Here is a 17,281-nt window from a genome sequence, read left to right as displayed (position 1 = left end):
AAAGAAAGAAAGAAAGAAAGAAAGGAAGGAAGGAAGAAAGGAAGGAAGGAAGGGGGAGGCAGGGAGGGAGGGAGGAAGGGAAGGAAGGAAGGAAGGAAAAGAAAGAAAGAAAGAGAAAGAGAAGGAAGGAAGAGAAAGAAAGAAAGAAGGAGAAAGGAAGGAAGGAACAAAGACAGAAAGAGGAAGAAAGGAAGGAAGGAAGAAGAAAGACAAAGAAAGAAAAAAAGAAAGAAAGAAAGAAAGAAAGGCAAGACGTGATGAGAGGGACTTTCCAGATGTGACTGTGTTAATGATGTTGAGCTTGTCCTGGATTATCGGAGTGTGCACAATGTAACCACAAGGGAGGCAACAAAGTCGAAGTCAAAGAAAAAGGGTGATGTGATTCAGAGCCACAAGCCAAGAAATGAGGACGACCTTTAGAAACTGGAAAAGGCAAGTACACAGATTCTCCCCTCCAGCCTGCAGAAGGAACAGGCCCTGTTAACATCCTGACTTTAGCCCAGTGAGACTAACTTTGTACTCTGACCTCCAGAACTGTAAGATAATAAATTTTGTTGTCTTAAGCCACTACGTTTGTGGTAAATTGTCACTGCAGCAACAGAAAACTAATACGTTGGGCCCCTGCTGTTTAAAGGGAGCTGGATCCTTCCCTCAGGCTCCGGCCAGGCCAGTCTCCTTATTGCCTCTTGTCACATTTGGTGCCCCAGCCCTTCTCTGGTTCTTAAAAATCTCTATTGTCTCCATCTGTTAATTCATTCCTACCTACCTCTTCCAGGAAGTCTTCTCTGAACATCCTAGATCACACTGCTCTGTCCTGTCTCTAAAAGTACTAGATGTTTTGCACCTTCTTACTCAGCACTTAGTAATATCAATGCTAATGTGCTGGCAAGCAGCCCAGTGACATTCTTATGAGTGTGAGTCATTGACTCCAAGGACATCAAGCCAGAGAAACCCTTTGAGAGTCTATCCCTTTGCTTTATGGATGATGAAACTGAGTCCCAGGGAAGAAAAGAAAGTTATATATCCAAGGTCACATAGCCAGGGCTCAAAGACAGACCTTCTGACTTCAAATTCATAAACACATTCCTTCAGGAATTACTTGTCGAGCCCTCGCTAAGCGAGCTGCTGGGGAATCAGAGGAGGTTCCTGCTCTCTTGAAAGTCTCTGATACGGCGGGGCACGGTGGCTCAAGCCTGTAATCCCAGCACTTTGGGAGGCCAAGACGGGCGGATCACGAGGTCAGGAGATCCAGACCATCCTGGCTAACACGGTGAAACCCCGTCTCTACTAAAAATACAAAAAACTAGCTGGGCGAGGTGGCTGGGTGTCACTCCGGAGGCTGAGGCAGGAGAATGGTGTAAACCCGGGAGGCAGAGCTTGCACTGAGCTGAGATCCGGCCACTGCACTCCAGCCTGGGAGACAGAGCCAGACTCCGTCTCAAAAAAAAAAAAAAAAAAAAAAAAGAAAGTCTCTGATACATGAGAGAGGGAAACACTGATATAGTAATCACACAGATATTTAATGACCCACCATGGTAAGTGTCGGTAAAGCAGGCTGTGGGAATACAAAACATAGGAAACTATTTCAAGCAGGAAAATCAGGGAAGCCTTCTCTGAGTAGATGATCGTTGACCTGAGATGTGAATAATGGTGGGCATAGTTAACTAGGTCTCTCAGAGGGGTAGCAGGGAGAAGAAGAGTGTTTTAGGCAAAAGAAATGATGCATGCTAAGGCCCTGGGGCAGGAGGGAGCAGCACAAGGAGGAAAGAGGCAGCCAGGATGCCTGGAAGTCACAGTAACAGGGAGAAAGGTAAGGGTCAAAGCCTACAGAAGTTGACAAAGGTCAGACCACAAGGGCGGGGGAGGCCATGGTGAAGTTTTGATCTTAGTCCCAGTGGCAGTGGGAAGCCATAGGAGAGTTTTAAGCAGGGCGATGACATGATCATATTTGAATTTTATAGTGTTTCCACACACAACCCCCTCCACCCTCTGCCAGGGTCTTCTCTTATCTCTATAGGCATGTTAGAGATCGTTATTACAGGGAGTTTTATGCCACTCTCTATTCCACTCCATCCCTAACCTTGTACAAAGCAGGTGCTCCATAAATATGTGTTGATTAACCTCTCAGCAGCATGCGACACTGTTGATGGCCCCTCCCTCTTGAAGTGCTCTCTCTTCCGTCTCTGCACTGCTGCACACTCCAGCTTCCCTCCATCCTCCGATCGCCCTGCCCCACTCCCACCCCATACTTAAGCATTTCTCCCAGTTTCACCTTTAAGATCTTTCTTCTTTGTCCACACTCTCCCCCTGGGTCATCCTGTTGCCTCCAACAGTAGTGATCTCTTCCTTCTGGGCAGAACTTCCATGAGGGCTGGGACCTTGTCTATCTTGTTGCATCTGCAGAGCCTGGCACAATACCTGGCACCCAATAAATTATTAATATTTGATGAGAATATGCTGTATGGTTCCGTGTATATGAAACTCAAACACAGGCCAAACAAATTTATGGCAATCGATAGTGGTCAGAATAGTGGTCACCCATGGGGAACCATGGCTGGGAAGGAGCACAGGGAACTTGGCTGAGGGAAGCTGAAAATCTTGATCTGAGGGTACTGGCACAGGTGTCCACATATGGGAGAGCTCACTGAGCTGTACACTCAGATTGGTGTTCTTTCCTGTCTGTGCGGCATATCTCAATAACAAAGTAAAAAAGAATGCAATATCACCACTCCACTGAGAGACAATTCCTTTTTCTTTTTCTTTTCCTTTTTTTTTTTTTTTTTTTTTTTTTTTGAGACAGAGTCTTGCTTTGTCGTCAAGCTGGAGTGCAGTGGCGCGATCTCAGCTCACTGCAACCTCCGCCTCCCAGGTTCAAGCAATTCTCCTGCCTCAGCCTCCTGAGTAGCTGGGCCTACAGGTGCGTGCCAACATGTCCGGCTAATTTTTGTTTGTTTGGTTTTTTTTTTGAGACGGAGTCTCGCTCTGTCGCCCAGGCTGGAGTGCGGTGGCCGGATCTCGGCTCACTGCAAGCTCCGCCTCCCGGGTTCACGCCATTCTCCTGCCTCAGCCTCCCGAGTAGCTGGGACTACAGGCGCCTGCCACCTCGCCCGGCTAGCTTTTTTGTATTCTTTTAGTAGAGACGGGGTTTCACCGTGTTGGCCAGGATGGTCTCGATCTCTTGACCTTGTTATCTGCCTGCCTCAGCCTCCCAAAGTGCTAGGATTACAGGCCTGAGCCACCGCGCCCCAGTGCAATTCCCATTTCTAACTGCTCTATATGTCCACCTCGAAACCCACCTCATTATCTTTCCCAGCCTCCCAAACCAACACTTCTGGGTCCCCAGTTATTCCGTTTCCAAACCTCAGGGCCATCTTGTCTCCATACCACCCCTTCTGACATCTCTCCCCACTCAGCTTTCCAAGACGTGTAATACAAGTGGTCTTATGGTTACATAGAATTTTAAGATGACCCCACGACTTTTGCCTCCTCGTATTGTTCCCCTGATTATGTTACATGGCAAAAGGGAGATAATCCGGGTGGGTCTAGTGTAATCACAGGAGCCCTTTCAGAGCAGAATGTTTTCTCTGGCTGTTGACAGAGGCAACTGGAGGTGTTCAAAGCACGAAAATAATGCACTGTTGCTGGCTTGGAAGACAGAGGGGCCACATGCAGGCACCAGAGAGTGATTTTTAGGAAAATGACCCCCACCTGACAGCCAGCAAGGAAACAGGGACCTGAGTCCTATTACAGCAAAGAACTGAATTCTGCCAACAAGAATGAGAGTGGAAGCAGATTCTTTCCCCAGAGCCTCAGAGAAGAGCTCAGACAGGCTGACACCTTGATTTTAGCCTTGCGAGACTAAGAGAAATCAGTTATGCCTGCCAAGACTTTCAACCTATAGAACTAAGATTAAAAAAAATAGCTGTTGTTTTAAGCCACAAAGTTTGTGGTAAATTTTTACAGCAGCAATAGATAATACACATCTTCAATCCTATGTATAGATAACTAATACACATCTTCAATCCTATCTATTTACAATGGCCTCCACATCCATCCCTTCCTCCCCATTCCTTTGGTCTCACCATGACCCAGACTCCCTGATCTCACTTCTGCCTAAACCCATTCATCTTGCTCACTACCACCAGATTAATTTTCCAAAGTCACAACCCTGCTCACATCCTTTTTCTGCTGAAAAGCTCCCGTGACAGTGTAGCTTGGTGGTTATACTCTGCAACCAGAATGCAGGGTGTAAATCCCCGGTCTACCTCTTAGTGGTGGGTGACCCGGATCAAGTTGCTTAATCCACCCACCAAATGAGAGTAATAGTACCATCCTCATAGGGTAGCCACAACTATTAAATGAATAAGCATGCAAAAAATAGTTGTGCATGGTCCAGCATAGATAGACACTCTACTCTATGAATGGAGGTTGTTAGAATATCACTATTGATGGCTCCAGGTATCTAATTGGTGATTAAACTCTTCAGCTGGGACTTACAGCAATGCCCCGCTATCTCTCTCCAGTCTTTTCTCCCACTCCTTTTCTGCTAATCCCTTCCTTTTCCTTCCATCTTCATCATCACTCCCCTCATTTGCATTATCATCCTCCATTCCCAGGGGTCTCCTCACTGATTTACGTTATCTCCACTCTCTGCTGCCAGCAGAGACTGCTCAAAACACAAGCCTGATCATGTCCCTCTGGACTTAAACTCTTCCATGACTCCCACTGCTCTCACGTCCAAAATTCTTACAAGCCATGAGGACCTCGACTGCCCGGTCTGCCAATGCCTTCAGACCCTTTCCCTTCGCCCTCTGACCTCATCCCTTTTACTCACCAGGCTTCTTCTGCAACTGAGCCATCCACTTTGCTGCTCCCTCTTCTTGAAACAGGCTTATCTTTCTTCTTTGCTTGGTTGACACCTATTTGTCCTTCCAATCTTGGTTTAATTCACTGAGGACCTCCTCTAGGAATGCTTTCTTCACCTTGACAGAGGCAACTGGAGGTGTTCAAAGCACGAAAATAATGCACTGTTGCTGGCTTGGAAGACAGAGGGGCCACATGCAGGCACCAGAGAGTGATTTTTAGGAAAATGACCCCCACCTGACAGCCAGCAAGGAAACAGGGACCTGAGTCCTATTACAGCAAAGAACTGAATTCTGCCACACTGTACTTGAGGCTCTCAGAAGGCCCAAGCCACTCCTGTCGACATTTCACAGGAGCGATTTATACCTCTCTGTGAACGTCTCCAATTGTCATAAGCTCCACAAAGCTTCTGTTAGGATCACCATAACACAAAACAGCCCCAGGGCAAAGCACAGTGCCTGGCCAGAATCTGTGCTTGGTAGACGCTTGTGAAAAGAACGAGTGAGTGAAATGAACAAGAGGACTCTGCTGCTGCTCAACTGGACGACTTTGCCCACTGATGCTTTGTCATCTCCACGCTTTTGCTTGCTCATGTCCTCCAGTGATGTGGTCTTTCTAGCCAACTCCATTCTTCTGTAAATCCAACCCATCCCTGCCGTCTCTGCTAAGTAATCTTGACCAAATATTTCAGCCTACGGTGGCTCCTACCTCTACCTCTCCCTCTGCCCCACCAAAATCATCTGGAGTCCATATTATTTCTTTCCGATTGTGAAAATAATGCATGTATACTGTAGAAATTTTAGACAACACAGCTAATGCAGATGATATAAAAGAAAAAATAGAACATTTCAGATACCACTATCCAGAGATCATTGCTGCTTTTATTATAGAGAAAGTCCACCTATTTTACTATATATAATCATGGAAATTATTTTCAAACCTCACAATGAATTAGTGAGGTTTGTATTGTTCTCCCCCCCTTCTTTTTTTTTTTTGAGATAGAGTCTCGCTCTGTCACCCAGGCTGGAGTGAGGTCTCGGCTCACTGCAAGCTCCACCTCCCAGTTTCACACCATTCTCCTGCCTCAGCCTCCTGTGTAGCTGGGACTACAGGTGCCCGCCATGACGCCCAGCTTATTTTCTGTATTTTTAGTAGAGACGGGGTTTCACCGTGTTAGCCAGGATGGTCTTGATCTCCTGACCTCGTGATCCGCCCCTCCCGGCCTCCCAAAGTGCTGGGATTACAGGCATGAGCCACCGCACCTGGCCGGTTCTCCCCATTTTACAAAAAAAAAAAAAAAAAAAAAAAAGAGGTTCAGATAAATTCAGTAATTTTCTCAAGATCACAGAACAAGTAAAGAACATGGGAGTAGTAAAGAACAGAACCAAGACTGAGACACAAGCCTCCAGCCTCCCTGGCTCAGAGCCCCTTGCTGTCTCCACTATGCCCACCATCATCCTGGCCCCTCTGCCCTCTCCGTCTCCTCTTACTCCTCTTATCTCTCTCCCTTCAAACCCAAGCCCAAACTCCCTCTTACACGTTCTCTTCAACCTAGCCATTCGACTTCAAGGATAATCACTATGGCAACAGTAGAAGACTGGTAACAATTTAAACGCATGTCAGGACTGGTTAAATAAGTGACAGGACATCCTTGCAGTGGAATACTACACTGCTGGTAAAAAAGAAAAAGGGAGATTTTAAAAATCTCTAATAATCTCCAAAATAATTTTTTAAATTAAACAAAAATATGCAGAACAAAGTCTGCAGTTTGCTATCATTTGTGAATGTAGAGAATATTTCTTTTTTCTTTCTTTCTGCCTTTCTCTTTTTTTAATTTTCATTTTTTATTTTTTATTTTTTTGATACAGTGTCTGGCTCTGTCACCCAGGCTGGAGTGCAGTGGCACAATCACTGCAACCTTCACCTCCTGGGCTTAAGCCATTCTCCCACCTCAGTCTTCCAAGTAGCTGGGAGTATAGACACAGGCCACCACGCCCAACTAATTTTGTATTTTTTGTAGAAATGAGGTTTCACATGTTGGCCAGGCTGGTCTCAAACTCCTGAGCTCAAGCAATCCCAGCTGCCTTGACCTCCCAAAATGCTAGGATTACAGGCGTGAGCCACTGCGTCTGGCCCAATGTAGAGAATATTCCTACAACGATACACACACACAGCTGGGCACAGTGCCTCACACCTCTAATCCCAGCACTTCGGGAGGCCGAGGCAAGTGGATCACCTCAGGTCAGGAGTTCGAGACCATCCTCGCCAACGTGGTGAAACTCCATCTCTACTAAAAATGCAAAAGAAGAATTATCCCGGCATGGTGGAGGGTGCCTATAATCCCAGCAACTCTGGAGGTTGAGGCAGGAGAATCACTTGAACCCGGGAGGTGGAGGTTACAGTGAGCCAAGGTGGCACCAATGAACTCTAGCCTGGACAACAAGAGCGAAACTCCAACTCAAAAAAAAAAAAGAAAAGATACATACACACATACATAAAGGATACCAGCAGTTGCTTCTGAGAGGGAAAATTAAGGGACTGAAAGTGAAGAGTGAGAGGGGACTTAATTTTCACTCGAGTATAATCTTTAAATTCTTTCTTACCATATATATTTAATAAGTAAAAACAAAAACAGGCCAGGCATGGTGGCTCACGCTTGTAATCCCAGCACTTTGGGAGGCCGAGGCGGGCAGATCACCCAAGGTAGAGAGTTCAAGACTAGCCTTACCAACATAAGGAAACTCCATCTCTACTAAAAATACAAAATTAGCTGGGTGTGGTGATGGGCAGCTGTAATCCCAGCTACTCGGGAGGCTGAGGCAGGAGAATCGCTTGAACCTGGGAGGCGGAGGTTGTGGTGAGCTGAGATTGTGCCATTACATTTCAACCTGGGCAACAAGAGTGAAACTCCATCTTAAAAAAAAAAAAAAAAAAAAAAAAAAAAGTCCATACTTTCTCTGATTATCTCACTGAGGCCATCTTCACTCCATGTATGTGAATGTGTGTGTGTGTGTGTTTGAGTGTGCCCACACACGTGCATACCTCCTGGTACATAAGTGTGCACTGCTTCTCTGTCCTGCTTCCCCAAATGAGGCTCACATATCTACCATGGTCAGAGACTGAAGACCTTGCTTCCTCCATCAGGTTAGTAGGATTCTGCAGTAACTTTTAGGCTAAGGACTTTCTTTCTAGTCCTCGCTGTGCCATTCACTAGCTGTATAACCTTGGATGAGTCATTTGACCTCCCTCAGGGTAGATTCTGTCCTCTCCATCAGGCCGATGAAGAGTTCTCCATCAGCTCCTATCACAGCCCTATCACCCAGGCAGGGATGACTTGTTCAATGTTTGTCCTCCCAGTTAGACTACAAGCTTTGTGAGGACAGACATCATTTGTGTTCATTGTAGTGCCTGGCATGTGGCGCACGCTCAGTAAATGTTGGCTCTGACGATAGATAGGTCACATCTTCCTTGGGTCCAGACTGTCTCCCCAAGGTCCTGCATCCTTGTAGGCATTTGGAGCCTATCCTTCGCCACTCAGAAAGAGGGGTGTCACTGGGGAACAGGGTTCTCCATTCATGTTCTTTCCCCAAAGTCCCTCAGCCCAGCTGGGGCATCAGAGCCTGAGACTGTCCTTGTCATTCCATCTACAGCCTCCAAAGCGAATTCCTGCAGGTTCTAGGCCAGTCTAGGCTTCTCTGGCAGGGCAAGGCACCACCCAGGCTAAGGCCAGGCCCCAGACCCATTTCCCCACCCCCAGTCCAGCCTGAGAACACAGTGGCCCAGCCTAGACTGGCAGGCCTGGCCCATCAATCGTTCTCCCAGGGGTACAAACCAATTTCTCTTGCTTTCCCGAGCCGTCTCCCTGGCGGAGCCTGGAGGAGCCTTCAATCGCATTAATCCCAGCCTGGCGGTGGTGACGAAGACGGATTTCTCCACCAAACGATCCATTTGTATCTCTCGTGCACTCACTTGGTTTTTTCTGTGTGGATGTTCAAAATATCATGAAAAAGGCGTTAGCTGGGTAGCTGTGGCGCAGCGAAATAATAGAGTGATCCGGCAATGCGCTCCTGACCTTGCAGGACAGCTAATCCATCTGCACATCTATCTTAATTATTCCCAGTTACAAAAAAGAAACTCCACCATCCATTCATTCCGGGCTGGCAATTCCATTTTCCACCCCCACTCACGCCCCATCCTTTCTCCACCATTCCCCTAGCCAGATAGGCCCATTCACCACTGCCACAACAGGCTCTCCCCACACCAGCCCAATCCAGCTGGGCCTGAGCCCACCTCAGTGCAGCCCAGTCCCCTGCCCACTCACCGCTCCTTAAGATCTAAAGAGATGCACCCAGCTCCCTTTCCCAGAACTCTAACTGATGTCCACTGGAGAAAGACCAGCTACATACAGGCTTAAGCCTCAGCAGGGACACACACAATACATACACACTGATATTATCACACAGGCAATCAGAGACTCAAAATCTCAGCCAGATCTTGACATTCAAGCCTCCTCTCACACAGACACCCAGACATCCTCTCACACAGACACCACTTCCATCCTCATCCCAAACCACACCATTTTAACTCTTCTGCTGCCCTGGCACTGACACTGGGACAGATGCCAAGATGAGCATTTTGACTGAGGGCAGACTCCATGGGGGATGTCTTGCTCTGTCTGTCTTCTAGCCCCAAAGCCAAAGACCCCACTGGCTGTCTCCTCTCAGGCCTACTCCTTAGCACACCCTGGGGAAGCCAGTGCTGGAGGGGAAAGGTGGAAATGTGAGAAAGAGACCAAAAGAGGAGGCAGAGTAAGGAGAAAGTTTGAGCAGAGATCCTGCAAGGGGGGGAAGAAAGGAGAAGGAAGGGGAGAATGGGGTCGAGTTTGGTGGTGGTGAGAGTGCCAAGAAGGCCATCGAGCCAGTACGTGAAAGAGCTTGCTTGTGTAACACGGTTCCAGCTAATTGTGTCAGATTCACTTTGGGGATGCCTGTGCCAGTCTCTAAAGCCCCTTTTAATTCTATGCCTTAATGTATGACTTCCAGACCCCTCATTCTCATTATTTTAATGCAATCAGAAAACTAGGCATGTAATTGTCTTGGCTCTGGGCTTGGCCATAGTGGCTCCTGGGAACCCTGGCCCCCTGTTCCCAGGCCCTCCTCCACCAATCCTTCCCTCCCTCCTCTTTTACTCTTTACTTCAGCCTCAGTCAACAAGTACACAAGCCCCCAACTCATGCTGGCTTGACTTATTAATATAATTTTTTTTTTGAGGTGGAGTCTCACTCTTGTTGCCCAGGCTGGAGTGCAATAGCACAATGCCGGCTCACCACAAACTCTGCCTCCCGGGTTCAAGCAATTCTCCTGCCTCAGCCTCCTGAGTAGCTGGGATTACAGGCATGCTCCACCATGTCCTGCTCATTTTGTATTTTTTTAGTAGCAGCAGGGTTTCTCCATGTTGGTCAGGCTGGTCTCAAACTCCTGACCTCAGGTGATCTGCCCACCTTGGCCTCCCAAAGGGCTGAGATTACAGGCGTGAGCCACCGCGCCCAATCAATACAATATTTTTTACCTTTATCGTGATGTGAAAATGATACACATTCAGTAGAAACCATATTTCAAGTACCCATAAAATCATTTTGTTTTTCACTTTGAGTACAATATTCAGTAAATTGCATGAGATATTAAACACTTTATTATAAAACAGGCTTTGTGTTAGATGACTTTGCCCTTACACTGTAAGCTAATGTAAGTGTTCTGAGCCCGTTTAAGGCAAGCTAGGTTAAAGTAAGTTTCATACCCTTGGCTAGGTATATTAAATGCATTTTCAACTTATGATATTTTCAATTTGTGATTGGTTTATCCGATGTAACCCCATTATAAGTCAAGGAGCATCTTTATGTAGTTAGACTTCTTCAGCCCTTGGTCTGTGAGGGAAAAAGAAAGAGATTCAGTCTTGGGGCTCCTAAACCGGAACTGAGGAAAGGATATGGAGTGTCTAGGCAGTGCGACAGTGTGCTGGTCCAGACTGGCTAGATTACTGGGGTTCGGGGAGGAGGAGGCTTCCGGGAGGAACCTGGTGGGCTCCCTCCCATCCCAGAAGCAGCAGGCAGCCTAGGCTGGGCCTGTGGGGCGCTGTGCAGGGGAAGGGCCATTTGTCCCGAGACAATGGCAGAGAAGGGGTCTCCAAGCGGCTGTTGAGAGCCAATTTGTAGTGGTGATGGCCGAGGTTGCTCTAAAGGCTGGGAACAGCTGGAGCTCCGGGTGACTGATGGGTAGGCCCAGGAGAGGGGCCATTGGTCTGGCAGACACAAAGGCCCCGATGGTGCGCGGGTGGGGCCCGTCAAAACCATTAAGTGCGGAAGATGGGAGCCGGCAGACTTCAGATGGGACCCGTGGGCTGGGGAAGAGGTCAGCAGCCTGCCCCTCCCTCCCTGCAGCCCCTCCTCCACCCCATCCCAGCTCTGGAAACTTGGCCACTCACACCCCGATTATCATCTGATTTGCATAGACACCCCTACCCCAGCCTTCCAGGTCCCTCAGATCTCTCCATGGAAGTCCAGGCTCCAGTCCTATTTGAGCAGCTCTGGTTTTGGGGTTGACCGAGGGGATATGCCTACTCGTGCCTCTTGAGGGGACTTGCCCACCCGCAGGCACTGCATTCTCCAGTCGGTGACCCCAGCCACTTCTCAGGGAGCAAGGCATTCTCATTTCAGGACCACGGACCTCCCCCTCCCCTATTTCGAAGGGAAGAAACTGAGGCCCAGGGTACTGATTTCTCCTGTCTCTCCGCGCCTCCTCTGTATGGGAAATGCTTCTTCCGCTTGCCCTTCCCTGAGGGTTGGGGCACAGTGACACCGGGAGAAACCCTCACCCCGCTCCCCCATCCCCCAGGATCCCCTCCCTCCGCGGCGCTCCGGGCAGGAGAGGGAAGCAGTGACCCGGCCAGGTGGTGATGATGCGGCCGGCCGCGCTGGTCACTCTTGGCCGCTCCCCGCGCGCAGTCCGACCCCCCTCGTATGGGTCACGGCGCCGGCAAAACTCCCTGACACAGAAACGCCGCGGGGCCTGCGCGTGTCGGGAACAATCCTGCGCCTGATGGGAAGCGACAGCTCCGCCCCGCCTCCCTCCGCTCCTGCCCTCCCGTGGCTCCTCCCGGACGCCGCGTCTCGCGTGCCCGCTGCCAGCCCAGCAGTCTTGGGACGCCCCAGCCGCTGGTCCTTGCCCAACAAGTAGTCACCGAGCCCTACCATGTGGCCTAGGGCGGGAGGAGCTTCTGCCCGGCCATTGTGGGTGACAAGGATGGGGGAAAGAGGGGCGCCGGGCAGGCGCAGGGCGGGGGGAAGGGGCAGCCCACAGTTGGAGCTACACGACTCCGCTTCTGTTTTCTCCGTGTTGACACAGAAATTAGACTGGAAAGAAAACAATATGTAGAGGGGCTTCCCCAAGTGTGAGGTGACAGGTGGGTTTTCCTGTCTTTTTGCGGATCTGTGTCTCCTGGGCTTGTTTTGTCTTTTTGTGTCCGTTTATAGTAAACATCCCCTCTCCTACCCCCATAAAAGACAAGCTAGAGCAGAAGAGCTGTTTGAAGGAGCGTTGCCGCCTCCCACCGGGACTCCAGGCCCTGGAGCTGATCCAGCCCGCAGAGAGGAAGGCTAGAGAGCGCAGGAAGAGCCCTGGAGATTAGACCAGGCCAGAAGGTGACCCCTCTCCATCCGGGGACCCTGGGTCTCCTCCCACTTCACCTTGCAGAGGCTGCAGGGGTGTAGTCAGGGGTGCTGGCTGTAGGAGAAAGGCCCACATGTGCACAAGTAGCCCCTCTGCATTTCCTCACACATGGACACTCAGACACCAGGAGCACACATCCACACACACTCACATGCACGTTCATGCCTGCCAGCACGTCCTTGTAGTGATGGCCACGGGCCCAAGAACACATGAACACTTGTGTCCTCCTGTACACACACACACCGTGTCCTTCAAAGCCCCAGACAAATACATAGCCCTCTAGTTCTCATTTTCCTCCAACCCAGCCCCTTCAGCGAGTAACTGCCCCATTCCTCTCAGATGCCCTCATTCATTCTTCTACAGCTGGATTTCTGCTCACCCCAGCTCTTCCTTCTCCCAAGATCTGCTCTCCGGTTCCTCTCCCCAGCCTGCTACTCCATTTCTTGGTCTTGAGATATGAGGGGAAATTTGTCTGCTCTACCACCAGCCCCAGAGTTGGTAGGAAAAAAGCAGAGCCTATAAGAGAAAATGAGGAGTCCTCCTACTCAGCCCCACCAAATAAGAGGCCTATGTGGGCTCGCCCTGGGCTCCAGGGCTTAAGGGGGGCAGGCAGGCCTCCCTTGCCTTCTACTTAGGAACCCCTGGCCATGCCCAGCTCTGCAACAGAACTTCCTCCTCCTCTATTCCTACCCTATTCCCATCCATCCTTTGTGGCCTAGCCTGGGGCCCAGCTTCTCCAGGCTCCCCTCAGCCCCCACTCCTATCTGTACCCCTCACTTGACTGACATTCCTTTTGTGCCTTCACCATTGATTCTCTCTTCATAGCTGTGAATCCTGTGGGCTTCTACAAAACAGGCAAGTCTCCTCTTCATCTTGCATTCCCACTCCTGCACAGAAAGACAGACGGGCACTGCATTCTCCAGTCGGTGACCCCAGCCACTTCTTTGTGAATTAGTGAATCAGCTGAGGGATATTTATGACTTTGGCTTGTGCCTCTGCTATTGAGGGTGACTGTGTGTGAGTGAAGAATTGGGAGCAGGGGCAGCCACATGGGGTAAGTGCCACTATCATGTTTCCTCTGTGAAAGTCTTCACAACCCTTGCATGCTTCCTAACTGCCCTACAAGGGAAGTGTCCATTTGATAAAGAAACGAAGGCTCAGAGAGGTCACATTATTTTCCCAAGGTCACAAAGCTTGCCAGACTATCAGAATCTCAGGCTGAGGATGCTAACAGCTTCTGCCTCTCTCCTCATGGCCTGGTGCAGAGGTGGGGAGAAGCTACCTTCTGATAACCATGCTGCCCCACCCCGCCTCTCCAGAATAAGTGGACCTCTTATCTTCTCTTCAGAAAGGGCCCTAATGGATCTCCCACTTTCCAAGCTCTTTCTATAGCCCTAATTTCCCTCTCTGCTCTCTCTGTTATATCATCTCTGCCCAAGTTCACCATGGCCTCAATATTCCTTTGGCCTTGAACACTTTGACAGGAAGCTGACTGTGATCTTGGTTCTGCCATTGACTTGCTGGTGGTCTTGGGCAAATCACTAATCACAACTCCTTTCTGGCCTCGATTTCTCCAAGCGTGTGTGGTGGCGTGGGGCTTGATTAGGTGATGTCTGAGGTTCTCTCTAGCATAATCATTCTGGACTCCAGTCCCTGGTGAGGGGAGGGTAAGAACAAGCTAGCACTTCACCCAGCCCAGTCCACCCCTCCACCAGGCCCCCTAGAGGGGTTCAGGCTCAAAGAGGGCTGGGAAATGCTGTGAATTAATTACCATCAGACCTCCGGCCGCTGTTCATCTCTGTAAACAAACATTTTAATATGCAGTAATTAATTACATCTGCCACAGCGACCCTCCTCTTGCTCATCCTTCTTCAGCTTTTCTTCTGCTCACACTAGACCAACCTCCTCCTCCCAGCTGGAGCCTGAAAGCCAGGCAGAGCCCCTCTCTGTCCATCGCCCCAGCCTTCTCCCCCAACCATCAGATGCAGGTGCTCACATCTGCCACGCTGCTCTGCAGCTTTTTGTTCCTTTTTCTGTGTCTCTAATGCCCGTCTGTCTTTCTGACAGTCCTTTGTCTCCAGTTCTCTGCCTGGATTTCCCTCCCCAACAAAGTTCGATGCCAGGGACATATTATGGGAGGAAGCGGCAAATGAGGAAGCCAGTGGATCTACCCCAGGTGCCTGAGCATGTGTTTCAACTCCTCAGTAAGCCAGGACCACGCTAATTTACAGGGATTATCCGAAGACCAGAACAGGCCCTGTTCCAGGACCCTCCTGCCACAACCCCTGGGTTGTGAACTCCTGGGAGTCCTGACGCTGTTCCCTCTCCTATCCCATCCCCTGCCTCCACAGCAGCTCAGAGTGAAAAACGCAGAGGGGAAACAATTGCCCAGGTGAGCCCACCTGGCTATGCCACAATTACTTTTCACCATACCCTGGAATACCACTGTTGGATCCACCTGCGCCCCAGCCCTCCCCAGCCTCCGCACCCGGGAGGCAGCCTGCTTAGCACGGTAGGCATGTGGGTGGCGCCCCCAGCTCCTGGAATGGAGCGTACTCCATTTCTGGGAAGGTTCCACTCGTCCAGCCTGGAGTCTAGAAAGGAGCGGAGAAGTGACCAACGCTACATTAGAGGCGGGAACTCCGGATGAGAACGAGACGAGGGTGCCAGGAGCCCAGGGCTGGCAGCGACAGGAAGGGTGGGAAAAGGTCCGCAGGCCCGACGGGTGCGGGCCAGCCTGGCCGCGCAGGGGGGGCCGGGAGCTGGGTGGGCGGGGTGGGGCGGGCGCTACCAGGCGTGGCGCAGGGAACAGAGCAGAATGAAATGCAGATGCAAAACGTGCTCATAAGAGTTTCCTCTCTCTCTCCATCTGCCAAAGCCGAGATTTTAATCTTTAATCCATGAGCAATCAGCGAGCAGCGGCGAATGGCACATTACAGATGTTTTACTGTCGCGGGCGCTCGCAGCTTCCGCGCTCCGCACAGGCGCGCCGATCGCCGCCGCCCCGCCCGCCCCCTCTTCTCCCCCTCTGGTTCTTCTTCCTCTCCCTTCCCTGGGTCCCCGTTTAACACTATCCCCCTCACCTGCACTCTCCTGGCCCGCAGCGGAGGTGGGACTGGGAAACAGGGCCTGGGACTCCGCTGGTGGGGGTACACGCAGGGGCACTGGCGGCGGCGCGGGGCGAAGACACTCGGAATTGCGCTGAGACAAATTCCCCGCCAGGTCCAGATTGGGGGCGCGAGGGCAAGAGCATCGAGTGCCCGGATAGCTGAGCCCTCCCACTCCCCATCCCCTTCCAGGACCCCAAGTCCAAGTCCGCTGGCGGCTCCTGCGATTAGCGCTCCAGATGTTCGGCTGCGCTAGGGCTCCGCTTTCCAGATGTTGGGCAACTCTGTTCTCACGTTTGGGATCGCCATCCCTTCAGCATGATAAAGAAGGAGAGTCCTGTAGCTGTCAGATCTAGGAGTTGCTGCGAAAATCTAGTGGCATGGAGTCTTTTAGAGAAGCTGATAAAATCTCACTTCAGTTGGGAAGTTCAGCCCTCTGGAGTCCCTCCCACTTCTTGGGAGCTTGAATATTGGCAGGAAGGTGAGAAGCCTAGGAATATGACCCTGGAGCTCATAGCAGGACCAGAGTCCAATTTACTAGCCTCTCTCCCTGCCCCTATAGGATCCCTGAAAGCCCCAGGAATATATTCTTTCCCAGTTCAGCAATCCTTAGCAGTGATTCCAGTTTGCAAATATACATTTGTGTGATTATTTAATGTCTGTCACCTCCACTAGTCCATAAGTTCCATGAGTTGAAGAACTATATTTTCACTCATCATTGTGCTCCCTGGGTCTATTACAGGACCTAGCACATAGTAGATGCTCAATAAATATTTGTTGACTGAATGAAGGCATTTGTGAGGTCTACTGTAATCTTGGAACATGTTTTTTTGTCCTACTATCAATGAAGATAGGCTCTTCACCCCAGCACAAAAACATGCCTACACCAGTCCATTATATCAACATTCCTTCCCAACCGCAGCCCTCTTTCTAGGTAACAGCCTCCTTCGCCCCCCACCACTGCCCCGCCCACCTCCATGGTGGATCTTTCCTATTAGGTAGAAGGAATCCCAGGGCAGGAGTGTGTCTGACACAACCAGGGCTCCTTTGGCCAGCTGCTTTCTCTCCTCAGGCCCCAGAAGCTAGGCCCCTCTGACTTAGCCTTCACCCCCAATCCTTGATCTCCACTCCCTCCCCAGCTGACCTCTTCCCTTTGCATGGCCACAGAACCATCACCCTCCCTCATGCTCCCCTAACCTAGCCGTTCCAAACGTACCCCAATCCCGGCCCAGCCACAACCTGGTCCAAAAGCCCATTTCACTCACCAGGGACCATTCCATCACATGGGACTCCCTATTCCCCACCCCAAGTGGCTTAGGGTCTTCTGGGAAGAAAAAAGGAGGGGAGGATGTAGAGACCGGAAATGTGGAGGATAAAGAGGAGATCCACAACAGAGAAAGGCGTGGAGAAGGGCAGAGACAGAGACCAATGAAGTGGGGTCGAGGAGAAAGAAGCGGATATAAAGGCAGGCCAGGGAGAGTGAATGGCCGCGTCAGCCGCAAAGAGGCCCAGACAGATGGACACAGGCAGGAAGACGGACGAGAGAGAGAGAGAGAGAGAGAGAGAGAGAGAGAGAGAGAGAGAGAG

Source organism: Piliocolobus tephrosceles, chromosome 9 (genome assembly GCF_002776525.5).
Source record: "Piliocolobus tephrosceles isolate RC106 chromosome 9, ASM277652v3, whole genome shotgun sequence".
In the NCBI taxonomy this organism is placed as follows: domain Eukaryota; kingdom Metazoa; phylum Chordata; class Mammalia; order Primates; family Cercopithecidae; genus Piliocolobus; species Piliocolobus tephrosceles.
The sequence above is the reverse complement of the archived record's forward strand: the minus strand, read 5'-3'. Positions refer to the sequence as shown.